This window comes from Stomoxys calcitrans, chromosome 1, assembly GCF_963082655.1.
Source record: "Stomoxys calcitrans chromosome 1, idStoCalc2.1, whole genome shotgun sequence".
NCBI lineage: Eukaryota > Metazoa > Arthropoda > Insecta > Diptera > Muscidae > Stomoxys > Stomoxys calcitrans.
Window position 1 is genome coordinate 121,674,528 of NC_081552.1, and position 13,191 is coordinate 121,687,718.

The following is a 13,191-nucleotide window of genomic DNA, read 5'->3' on the forward strand; positions in this document are numbered from 1 at the left end:
ATATCAAAACATGGACCGATATGGCCCATTTACAATACCAACCGACCTACACTAATAAGAAGTATTTGTGCAAAATTTCAAGCGGCTAGCTCTACTCCTTTGGAAGTTAGCGTGCTTTCGACAGACAGACGGACGGACGGACGGACGGACGGACATGGCTAGATCGACATAAAATTTCACGACGATCAAGAATATATATACTTTATGGGGTCTCAGACGAATATTTCGAGTAGTTACAAACAGAATGACGAAATTAGTATACCCCCCATCTTATGGTGGAGGGTATAAAAAACAAATATAATACACTGTCCCGTGTCCAGCCGGTCGAATACCCCAAGTGCTGCCCAATTTCCCGGCGCAAGCAGTGGTACTCGCAGACGAGCGTGATGGGATTCGTTCTATGAACCCCGCTAAGCCCAGAATCAGCGAGCTGAATCTGGAAATAAACAGGGTAGTCAACGACCATAAGCGGAATTTGTGGCTGGAACACTTGGAGCAATGTAACTTAGGCACCGGTGTAGGCAAACTGTGGGCCACTGTTGAGACACTCTCGAACCCCGGTAGACGGGATGACAGGACCTCAATCACTTTTGGCGAAATAACCGTGACTGATCCGAAGAGATGCACCAGGTTGTTCAACCGTCAATTTATTGTGCATCCCGAGTGAGTGGATAATGGGCAGAGTGATCCCGCTACTGAAGGCTGGAAAAGACCCGAGTTTGTGGGAGTCGTACAGACCGATCTCCCTTCTCTCACCAGTGGCAAAGACGCTTGATGCATTACTCCTCCCGAGCCTCGTAGGAGAATTTCCATTCGCCGAGCATCAACATGGATTTCGGAGATTGCACAGCACAACAACAGCTTAGCATGCCATCACCACACACATTTGCCATGGCTTCAATCAACCCAGGCCATGTGATAGGACGGTCCTCGTGGCACTGGACCATCGAAGGCATTTGACACGGTCAGCCATTCCAAATTATTTGAGGACATCGCCAACACGTCCCTCCAGCCAGGCCTGAAACGATGGGTCGCAAATTATCTGTGTGGTCGCCAGTCATTTGTGGAATTTAGGGATAAGAAGTCGAAACACCGTAGAGTGAAACAGGGAATTCCCCAAGGTGGGGTGCTATCTCCGGCACTGTTTAATCTCTACCTATCCTCCATTCCACCCCCTCCAGACGGCATAGAGATCGTATCATATGCGGACGATTGTACGATCATGGCATCAGGCCCCCCACCCATTGATGACATCTGCGATAGGTTGAACGTCTACCTCAACGAGCTTGCCTCATATTTCGCTGCAAGATATCTGAAGATATCCGCCACCAAATCTTCAGCCACACTGTTCACTACAAATACGCGTGAGGTGAATACTGAGCTGACTGTGATGGTCAATGGAGAAACGATTCGGACCATCAAGTGTCCTAAAATACTTGGCGTCACATTTGACAGCTCTTACAAATTCTCCTCACATACCACAGTAATTTACGATAAAGTCAAAAGCAAAAACAAGGTCCTTAAGTCACTTGCTGGCAGCACTTGGGGTGCAGACAAAGAAACCTTGTTGACCACGTACAAAGCAAAGTTATGCAGCGCCAGTGTGGTCACGTCAATTTTGTGACACGCAGTGGAATAATATTCAGATCAGAATGCCGCACCCCGAACTGCGACGGGCTGTCTCTTCAGTTCTCATGTGGACCACCTCCATCAGGAGAAAAAGATCCTACCAGTGCGAAGACATAACTACATGCTGTCCAAGCAATACCTTTTGGGCCGTTATCGCAGAAACCATCCAAACCATCATCTTGTGGATAGATATCCACCGCCCAGAAGCCTTAAGGTAGATCTACACGATCTAGAGCGTGAGGTTCAGCGCTAAAAGAGAGAACCTCTAGATCAAGCGGGTCTAAACAACATTCATGCAGACACGGTATCCCGAATGTAATAAGGGACCGCACGATACACGTCACCTGTCTGACTGCCCGGCCAGACCCACTCGACTCAGACCCAGATCCCTGGGGACGCACCCCGTCTTAGTCGCAGAGTTCCTGGGTCTTGACACTCAACAAAATCAAGCAGACGAAAGATAGAACACAATAAACTGTCCCGTGCCCCCCTTAAGTGCGTGCCAAAATAACATAACTAAATAATAAGATAATTATGGCTAGCGTGAAAAATGCGTGTGTGTGTGTGTGTGTGTGTAAATGAATGGGCAAAAATACATATGAAAAGCTATGCTTTTTACAACGTAAATGCCCGTAAATATGGAAAAGAGTGAAATTAATTTACCCATTATATGGCCATTGCCGGCAGTGCCAAAAACAATAATAAAATGCAAAGTATTATTTTTTTTCTTCATAGACTTTTTTTATTTTCAATGCAGTAAGTACATGCATAACGAATAGTTAACATTTATTTTTTATTTTATTTATTTATTTCATTTCATGCAATGCGAAGCCATCAGGCCTATAAATAATCACTATGCATAAGACGTACTTTTTCCAACATAAGTTAAAAAACTACTCAATTAAAAATAAAAACTTAAAAACTTAGAAAATGGAAAAAAATTTTAACCTATTTAACACTTTCTGAATCTAGATAAACTTAAATAACAAATAAAAAACAAATTACTAAAAATTATAAGCAGTAACTGATTAAAAAAAATCCTACCCTTAGAACTATACTTGTCTTGTTCTAATATTCTATGTTGTTGAACTGAAGCTACATGCTACGTGAACGGTTGATATACGGGGCAACCATTGTGTTTGAGTGAGACAAGACTTGCTCCCGGCCTTAACATATATCTACAGAGCTAAATCGTCTGCCAAAATAAATAACTACTACAACTACATAACACTTAAAATTAAAAAACCAACACGAAACGAATCTGCATAAACAGTCACAGCATATGATTTAATGAATGAACGTGCTGAGTACGATATCACATAAGGTAAGTAAAAGAAAATTTGTTAGAATAAATGTTGATTTGTGTGAAATGAAATCTTAAAGTTATTAGTTATTGTCTTTCTCTTTTTTTTTTTCAGGTACACATGTGAGATCATATTGCACTATTGAGGTATGTTGTACTTATAAGATAAAATAAATAATGTAAAAACATATTCTTCCTTTTAGCCCCTATGGGAGCCAGACGTCGTTTTAGTGTAGAATTGAGGCAACATGTTTTGGTCAGAATCGTTGTCGGTAATTTCGCTAAGGATGGAAATAGGAGAAAGGTATGCCAATTCAGACCAGCGCGAATTTTGCTCAGCGTTATAAATATCAATCAGCAGTGAGTTCCCATGGTGTTGCAATTTCTTGCAGAATAACTTCTGGTGGTGCATAGCATATCTACACAGAAGCTGGATTTTTGCGGCATCGTATATGGTGGCGTTGGAGAATCTTTTTGTTGGTGATGCAAAGTTTTTGTTAACGCATTTTCTAAGGATTTTGCGCTCAAAGGTTTCAAGTTCCATGGCCACCACAGGAGAGATTGAAAACCAGATGGAAAAGCCATATAGCAGTACAGACCTGATTGCTACCTTATAAAGCAATAATTTGGTGTTCTGAGGTAAATATTTGTTATTAAATAGATACGCGAATAAGGCTGCATTTTTTTGCTTTTTGTAGGGTAGCGCTTGCATGTGAATTAAACTTCATCAGGTTGGTGAAATTAATGCCCAGGTATTTAAAAGTAGTTTTAAATGGAATGTTAATGCCATCCAATGAAAGCTGCAATAGTTTGCTTTCAGGAACCACATTCCTTGGACATTGTCCTGAGGCATTTCTGATGCAGATGACTTTCTATTTCATAGCATTAATTTTAATGCCCCATTTTTTATATTGGGTTGCCCAAAAAGTAATTGCGGAATTTTCATATAGTCGGCGTTGACAAATTTTTTCACAGCTTATGACTCTGTAATTGCATTCTTTCTTCTGTCAGTTATCAGCTGTTACTTTTAGCTTGCTTTAGAAAAAAAGTGTAAAAAAAGTATATTTGATTAAAGTTCATTCTAAGTTTTATTAAAAATGCATTTACTTTCTTTTAAAAAATCCGCAATTACTTTTTGGGCAAACCAATAGTAGTCATTAATCAAGCTGAGGTGAGCGGATGCATTGGAAAGGATCAGTCTAGGTGAGGAATCATACGCATATCATCATAGGCACAGTCATCGTCGTACAGGATTGCTTGCGAATCTCGACTAGAATGAGGGAAGTCATATAACAAGTAAAAGCGTGCTAAGTTCGGCCGGGCCGAATCTTATATACCCTCCACCATGGATCGCATTTGTCGAATTCTTTTCCCGGCATCTCTTTTTAGGCAAACAAATTATATAAGAAAAGATTTGCTCTGCCATTAGAGCGATAACAAGATATAGTCCGGTTTGGACCACAATTAAATTATATGTTGGAGACCTGTGTAAAATGTCAGCCAATTCGAATAAGAATTGCGCCCTTTGTGGCCTCAAGAAGTAAAATAGAGAGATCGATTTATATGGGATCTGTATCGGGCTATAGACCGATTCAGACCATAATAAACACGTATGTTAATGGTCAAGAGAGAATCCGTCGTACAAAATTTCAGGCAAATCGGATAATAATTGCGACCTCTAGAGGCTCAAGAAGTCAAGATCCCAGATCGGTTTATATGGCAGCTATATCAGGTTGTGAACCGACTTGTACCTTATTTGACATAGTTGTTGAAACTAACAATAAAAAACGTCTTGCAAAATTTCAGCCAAATCGGATAGGAATTGCGCCCTCTAGAAGCTCAAGAAGTCAAGTCCCCAGATCTGTTTATATGACAGCTATATCAGGTTATGAACCGATTTGAATCATACTTGGCACTGTTATTGGATACCATAACAAAATACTACGTGCCAAAATTCATTCAAATTGGATAAGAATTGCGCCCTCTAGAGGCTCAAGAAGTCAAGACCCAAGATCGGTTTATATGGCAGTTATATCCGTTTATGGACCGATTTGAACCATACTTGGCACAGTTGTTGGATATCATAATAAAACACGTCGTGCACAATTTCATTCCAATCGGATAAGAATTGCGCACTCTAGAGGCTCAAGAAGTCAAGACCCCGGATCAGTTTATATGACAGCTGTATCAGGTTAATGACCGATTTGAACCTTACTTGGTACAGTTGTTGGATATCATAACAAAACACGTCGTGCAAAATTTCATTACAATCGGATAAGAATTGCGCACTCTAGAGGCTCAAGAAGTCAAGACCCAAAATCGATTTATATGGCAGCTATATCAGGTTATAAACCGATTTGAACCATACTTAGCTAGCTTTACTCCTTCGGAAGTTAGCGTGCTTTCCACAGACAGACGGACGGACAGACGGACATGGCTAGATCGACATAAAATTTCACGAAGATCAAGAATATATAAACTTTATGGGGTCTCAGACGAATATTTCGAGTAGTTATAATCAGAATGACGAAATTAGTATACCCCCCATCTTATGGTGGAGGGTATAAAAACGTTGATAAATAATAAAAAAAAATAATAATAAAAATAGAACTAGGCTATTTATCTCCCTAAACCTAAGCTTAATACTAACTATGGCCTTAACTTTTGTTTCAAATCCTTGGCGTGATAGACAACCAAGGATTTGCCTTATAGATCTTTTACTTCGCACAAGGAATTAACAATCGGTATGACGACGCGGCACCGCATAAACTTATTATCAAGCTTGGCATTGTACCCCTTTTTTAAAATCGTTTTGCCTAAAGCGCTTGACCAGGAATAAAGTTGACCACTCTACACCGTAGATTATACGTCTTCTCGCCACGCTGGTATACCTTGTGCCGGCTCTTCCTGATTCTTATCAAATCCAGTTTCTCTGACTTCATGAGCATGTGTAATTCCGGGTCGTTTAGAAGCTCAAGTTTTCACGCGATCTTATACATACTCCCGTGGTTTATCATATTCGTACCAAAGAGTGTATAGTACGGGGTCACGCCTATGGATGAGTGCACAGAGGAACGGAGCAAACACTCCACCTCCGATAAGTGTTTGTCCGAGTCCGATTGGTCTTCTTGTAAATAGGAGCGAATCGTCGACAGTATAAACTCATTCACCCATTCGCCTGTGGTGAATGAGTCGCGGTCCTCAAGTGGTTGATACCAAAAGCTTTCACAAGCTCTGCAAACTCCTTGCTGACAAACTGTTTGCCATTATCGGACACCAAAGTCTCTGGTGTACCAAATTTGTGAAAAACTTCTGATATTAAGAATCTCATCATGTTCCGGGTACTCGCCTTGGGCATCGCTTTCAGAAGCACAAATTTGGACAGGTGGTCTAGCACAATAAAGATGCAAGAGTTGCCCGATTTCGACTTGGGGTAGGGTCCCAAGAAGTCGCCATAGATCCATTGAAAAGGTCTTCGAGGGTTTCGCCTCCTTGCAGGTTTGGCACTCCTGGACAAACTGCCTAACCTGAGTATTCAAATTCGGCCAGTAGAAGTACTCCTTTACCATTCGCAGCGTCTTGTGGAAGCCACCATGGGAAGCTTGAGGGGGACCGTGAGCCTTTCGGATGATGTCTTGCGTGAGTTCCATTGGAACCCACAACTTCCAGGCGAAGTCCTCATCCAGGGGAATTCCATCATAGTGCTGCGCCCTCTTATAGATCAATCTATCCACTACCCTCAAATCGGGAAGCTGAGAGGAAGTCTCCTCCATCCACAAGATCTAGATAACTTTCGGTCGAGAATGCAGGAGATTCCAGATCCACGCAACTGTTAACGTCCATGGCGACTTCTTCCACGCTGTATCGGGACAGTGTATCTGGGACAATGTTCTGGCTACCTGGGCGATGCTCTATTTCGAAAGAGAACGACTGCAAGTGCAAGCTCCACCTGGATAACCTACCACTCAGATCCCGATGAGACATCAGCCACTTAAGACTGTTATGGTCCGTAATCACCGAAAAAGGCAGCAACTCAATGTATGGCTGGAATTTCTTAAAAGCCATCACCACGGCCAGGCACTTCCTCTCAGTCACGGAGTAGTTTCTCTTAGCGGAGGTTAGCTTGTGGGAGAAATATGCTATTGGATGTTCTCCCCCTGAGTCGTCTCTCTGAAATAGAACAGCGACTATGCCTAAGTCCGAGGCGTCGCACTGAACATAGAAGCGCCTTGTGAAATCCGGGTGCGTCAGGACTGGGCTTGTAACCAGTGCCTCCTTCAGTTTGTCGAACGCCTCCTTGGCATCGACAGGGAAATTGAAATACTTCCCCTTCTTGAGCGTGTTAAAAATTTGTGCTGCAATGGTGGCGTAATTGGCGATAAAGCGCCTATACCAACCCGTCGTGCCCACGAAGCTTCTCACTTGTTCCGCGGTTCTCGGATAACAGAACTTCAAGATGGTCGAGATCTTTTCGGGGTCCGGTTTCAACTTTCCTCCACCAACGATATACCCCAAATAACGTAGCTCTTTGAAGCAGAACTTCGACTTAGCTACGTTAATTCTGAGGCCTGCATTTGACAAACAATTGGCCACTCGCTCTAGCAAACCCATGTGTGTGTCGAAGTCTGGAGATACAACCAATAGATCATCCAAGTAGATGAAAACTCTATCACGAAGCGCGGCTAGGATCACCTTATCCATTAAACGACAAAGCCTTTGAGCTGCATTACACAGCCCAAAGGCATTATCTTAAAATGGTAAAGTAGTCTACCAGGCAAGTCGACACTTGAAATAAAATAGGTATTCCCCAACCGACTGAGCAAACCCTCTATATGCAGAAGCGGATAGGCGTCCTTAATCGTGAGAGCATTGAGCTTCCGAGCGTCCTTCACAACCGGTTCTTTTCGCCCTTGCGGACTAGCGTCACCGGGTGACTCCATAGACTCTCCCTTTCCTCAATCACTCCCAGGCTTAGCATCCTATCCAATTCCGCATACATGGGTTTTTGCACTTCCGGAGAAACGGGATAATGCCTATCTTCCACAGGGCAAGCATCACGAGTGTCAATTGAATGGACTTCAATTGAGGTTTTACCAAAGCCCTTCTTGGTGTAACAAGGGAACATCTCCATCACAATGAAGCGTATCCGCAACTGGTTTGTTATGGAGTGTAGTTTGATTTCATCATCAGTCCTATAATCAGCTTCGCCACAGAGGCCAATATCGTTGGTTGAGAGACTGTCGACTCCAGCGAAAAGATTAAAAGACCTCATGAAGTCCACCCCAAGAAAAAGCTCACGCCTAAGGGAAGGAACCAGATAAAAGGTCACTACACTCTCTCTCTTGCTGAAATCAATAACGGCGTTGACCCTACCTTTAATGTGATGGGGTGTACCATCGGCGGTCTGAATGGCGGAGATAAAAGGTGAGACTTCCAATCCCGCCTTGCCCACGAACTCTTCGCAACCCCCTGCCCAGACACCACTATCAAGCAGACCTTCAATCGGCTGCCCATTTATCACAATCTTGGTGTAAAATCTGGTGTCGTCTCCCTCATATAAGATTGCGGCGGCTATGTGTTGTCGTAATCTCTTACGGGCTTTATACCATTCTCTCGCCTTTTTTATTTTATTCGATACCGTGCCAAAAATCCTTGTTTAACCCTCTTTATACTCCTTCACTCGAACATGTAGTGGTTTCAGCTCGCGTTGCGGCTTCGCTACTACCTTGGTTCGATCCGCGTTTTGTAAAATGGTGATTTGTTTGCATGGGGTATCGGTTTGTAAAATGGTGATTTATTTGCATGGGGTATAGGTTTCATTGGGGACGGGGTCTAGACCGGTGTGGACCTCTAGTTGCATCACAGCTTTGTAGAAGTCGTCAAAGGACTCATGAGACAATTGTCGGCGGTTCAAGATTTGTGTTTGCATCTGAAATTCGTTTTCAAAGCGTTGATATTGATTTAACAGTGCAGCTTGGATTTCGCTCCAATCATAAAATTGTAAAAATTTCCGGTGATTCCAATACCAATCTAATGCCGGTATTTCAAAAAGTTTATGGAACTTTGTAAGGAATTCCTCATCCCGGCACTCATAGTCTCGCTTCAGCTCACTCACTCGAAAAATGAATTCTTGGACATTCAAAGTTTTGTTAGTGCCATCGAATTTGACACCCCAATTAGCTAAATTAAGCTTACCGGTCGATTCAGTATGGAAGCTGCCACCAGGCTTTCCAAAATGCGAAGAAGAACCCGGTAAATGTTTCTTCTGTACCGGCGGCGGTAGGTTTGGTGATGACTCCATAGTATTAGGTTGCAGCGGCGGCCTTTTAACAAATGGTGTGTAGCCGTCGGGGCGGCTACAGCAGAAAATATTGCACCCCTGGATGCAATAGTGTAAGTTAAAACTATTGTGACATTAGCATACACAGTTGCTTCCGGCATGCATGTTTTTTGTGTGTGTGCGATGTCGCACTTAAATGCAATTGTTTAAAGATCCAAAATGCGCTTCTTGTTTAACATCAAAAATGGAACTTTATCAGCACAAATTTAATTTGCCTTTTTCATGCAAATAAAGTTTTCAATGAAAACACCACCCTCCACCATAAGATGGGGGGTATACTAATTTCGTCATTCTGTTTGTAATTACTCGAAATATTCGTCTGAGACCCCATAAAGTAAAGGGTGATTTTTTTGAGGTTAGGATTTTCATGCATTAGTATTTGACAGATCACGTGGGATTTCAGACATGGTGTCAAAGAGAAAGATGCTCAGTATGCTTTGACATTTCATCATGAATAGACTTACTAACGAGCAACGCTTGCAAATCATTGAATTTTATTACCAAAATCAGTGTTCGGTTCGAAATGTGTTCATTCACCGTAACGTTGCGTCCAACAGCATCTTTGAAAAAATACGGTCCAATGATTCCACCAGCGTACAAACCACACCAAACAGTGCATTTTTCGGGATGCATGGGCAGTTCTTGAACGGCTTCTGGTTGTTCTTCACTCCAAATGCGGCAATTTTGCTTATTTACGTAGCCATTCAACCAGAAATGAGCCTCATCGCTGAACAAAATTTGTCAAAATTTGAACACATTTCGAACCGAACACTGATTTTGGTAATAAAATTCAATGATTTGCAAGCGTTGCTCGTTAGTAAGTCTACTCATGATGAAATGTCAAAGCATACTGAGCATCTTTCTCTTTGACACCATGTCTGAAATCCCACGTGATCTGTCAAATACTAATGCATGAAAATCCTAACCTCAAAAAAATCACCCTTTACAACTAAGAAATATATGATGGATGACCAAATGATCTATTCAAATTTCGTAAATGTTGGTACCAAAAGTGGTACCATTTGGTACTTTCTTCACAGATATAGCGTGTGGTCTGAAATAGGGCGTGTAGGTGAAACTAAGAAATATATGATGTTCTATTAAAAATTCGTACATTTTTTTTTCAAAATTTGGCATATAAACAAGATGGAAATATATAATGGCTGACTAAATGATCCATTCAAAATTCGTCATTTTTGAAAGAGCAAAATAGTACGAAATAGTTGTCTTCGCCTATAACTAACGGGGACTGCTAAAATTTTGGAATTTGACAAACATTATCGCAGTCTTAACAAAAATACTACACGTGGTAGAAAACATACTAATTGTGATGTTATTGGTAACATGAATGAATATATTCGGCAACAAGAAGATATTTTTTATTCGTATATTTAGGTCTTAAACGTATTAGATGGTACCTTTTTAACGGAGTGAGCTAAAGCTCTCAAAACTGCGATAGCAGTAAACCTTCACTATAAATTTTGGGTGAAGAAGATTATTCAAAATCGTACATTTAGGTACTTAAACGTACAAAATGGAAAATTTTTTATAAATTGAGCTGAAGCACTCAAAATTAGGATACGGTTACACCTTGACAGTAAAAATTGGGCGGTAAGAAGATTTGTTTTAAATTCGTGCATTTGGGTACTAAAACATAGAAAATGGTACTTTCTGTACAGAATGATCTTAAGCTATGAAAATTGGCATACAGCTACATATTGACCATAAATTTTTGGGCGACCAGATTTTTTTTCCAAATCGTACATTTATGTACTAAAACATACAAAATGTTACTTTCTTTACGTATTGAACTAAGCGCTCAAAATTGGAATTAATTTTTACCTTGACAATATAAATTGAGCGACTTAATGATTTTTCCGATGTATTAATATTCATAGTACTATTTGGTACTTTCTTTAGAGAAGGGGCAGGTTTCTGATATTTTATAACTTCACAATCTTGTAAACTGAGTGATTCCCTAGGATTTGGACGTTCTACACTAAAAAGACCGTGCCAAAAACGGGGGCTGCTAAGTGGAACACCGAGATGCTAGTTTCATATTTATTAACTGTTCAAATAAAAGTGTTCACGCTTTTACTTTTCAATGACATTCGAAAAATTTCCAATTGCAAATAAGTCGCCTAGCAGTATGAACCATATTTTCCCAGAAGTTCCGTTACGCCATATCCACAATTTTTTAAAGGTTGTTGAAAAAGAAATGAAAGTGTTCAGTATAGATACATAGTTTTATTTTCAATCTAATACCTACCATGAAAGGTGAACGTCCGTATGTAATTAGTCGTATAAATCCTTTGCGTTAAAATATTCCATCGCAAACAAAGTTAAATGAAGACTAGTAAAAAAACAAATTAATTTTTGGTTTTATAATTTCAAATCCATACCAAATTTCAGGTTGTTCGGGCTATTCTGAGCGTAGCGATGACAATTCCTGCTAAACCACTGCAGCATATTAAATTTCTTCCTGTATTTGTATTCTGGGACGAGAACGGAAAACATTATTTGAACAAAAAGCAGAAATGGGTATTATGACTCGCCAAATTTATCTTGATCATTATTTCATATTTTTGCAGTTTTTCATTTTTTTCTTGATGTCATCAACGACTTTTCTTGGAGAATGCGTACATCAGACTGAGCTTTGTAATACTGATTGTGTGACACGAGAAAGATTTGCATAGTTTTTAGCTGTCACCTGTGTGTGTTGGTGACGCTTTTTCGTCGGCGGCAAATGTTGCGTATAGCTCTGAATATTTTATGGCCCTGCGCATGACGCTCATCTACATTCGCTGTTTCCAATAACAGCATAAGATGGATGTGTTTTCCAAACATAGTCGGGTCACAGGTAAACATGTAGATTGGCCCTTAGACAGAGAAAGATGTGAAAGGCGGATTTTGCTTTTTAAATAAGCATTTGTATAATTAACTTGCTGACCCGGGCCCGCTCCGCTGCGCCTTCTTTTACTTTATATGGAACAAAAGTTTCCTTGGAATATTTATTTTCGACAATTAAAGATATTTTAGTGAAATACCATGCTACGAAAATATTGTAGTTTATCGCTTGACTAACAGTTTAACAGTATAAGTGCCTTTATCTGAATCCCATATGATCTTTATTGGTCTACGTATTAAAGTTTGGATGTAAGGCGTACTCCATTCTTAAAATACTTAATTTCTGACCGATATTCTCATGTTGTCTGATTTAGTGGTGATTTAGGGGGGGAGGCGGTCCCCCGCTTTTCTCCCAAATACCATTTATTATACCCTCCACCATAGGACTATACTAATTTCGTCATTCTGTTATACCCTCCACCATAGGATGGGGGGTATACTAATTTCGTCATTCCGTTTGTAACTACTCGAAATATTCGTCGGAGACCCCATAAAGTATATATATTCTTGATCGTCGTGACATTTTATGTCGATCTAGCCATGTCCGTCCGTCTGTCCGTCCGTCCGTCTGCCTGTCGAAAGCACGCTAACTTCCGAAGGAGTAAAGCTAGACGCTTGAAATTTTGCGCAAATACTTCTTATTAGTGTAGGTCGGTTGGTATTGCAAATGGGCCATATCGGTCCATGTTTTGATATAGCTGCCATATAAACCGATCTTGGGTCTTGACTTCTTGAGCCTCTAGAGTGCGCAATTCTTATCCGATTGGAATGAAATTTTGCACGACGTGTTTCGTTATGATATCCAACAACTGTGCCAAGTATGGTTCAAATCGGTCCATAACCTGATATAGCTGCCATATAATCCGATCTTGGGTCTTGATTTCTTACGCCTCTAGAGTGCGCAATTCTTATACGATTGAAATGAAATTTTGCACGACGTGTTTTGCTATGATATCCAACAATAGTGCCAAGTATGGTTCAAATCGGTCTATAACCTGATATAGCTGCCATA

The 13,191-nt window shown here is 40.8% G+C and overlaps 1 long non-coding RNA gene across 3 annotated transcripts; it reads left to right on the top strand.

Annotated features, from left to right (window-relative positions):
- The first annotated feature begins 224 nt into the window (after positions 1-224).
- On the top strand, positions 225-12,923 carry LOC106094852 (uncharacterized). 3 transcript variants are annotated; one of them, XR_009397827.1, is made up of 8 exons: positions 225-2,385; positions 3,048-3,079; positions 3,136-3,236; positions 3,325-3,571; positions 3,631-3,684; positions 3,742-4,135; positions 11,685-11,813; positions 11,864-12,923. It is a non-coding gene; the product is annotated as an uncharacterized LOC106094852 (long non-coding RNA). The 3 variants fall into 3 exon arrangements; XR_009397826.1 differs by lacking the exon at positions 3,742-4,135; XR_009397829.1 differs by lacking the exon at positions 3,742-4,135 and having other exon boundaries at positions 3,631-3,663.
- The last annotated feature ends 268 nt before the right edge of the window (positions 12,924-13,191 follow it).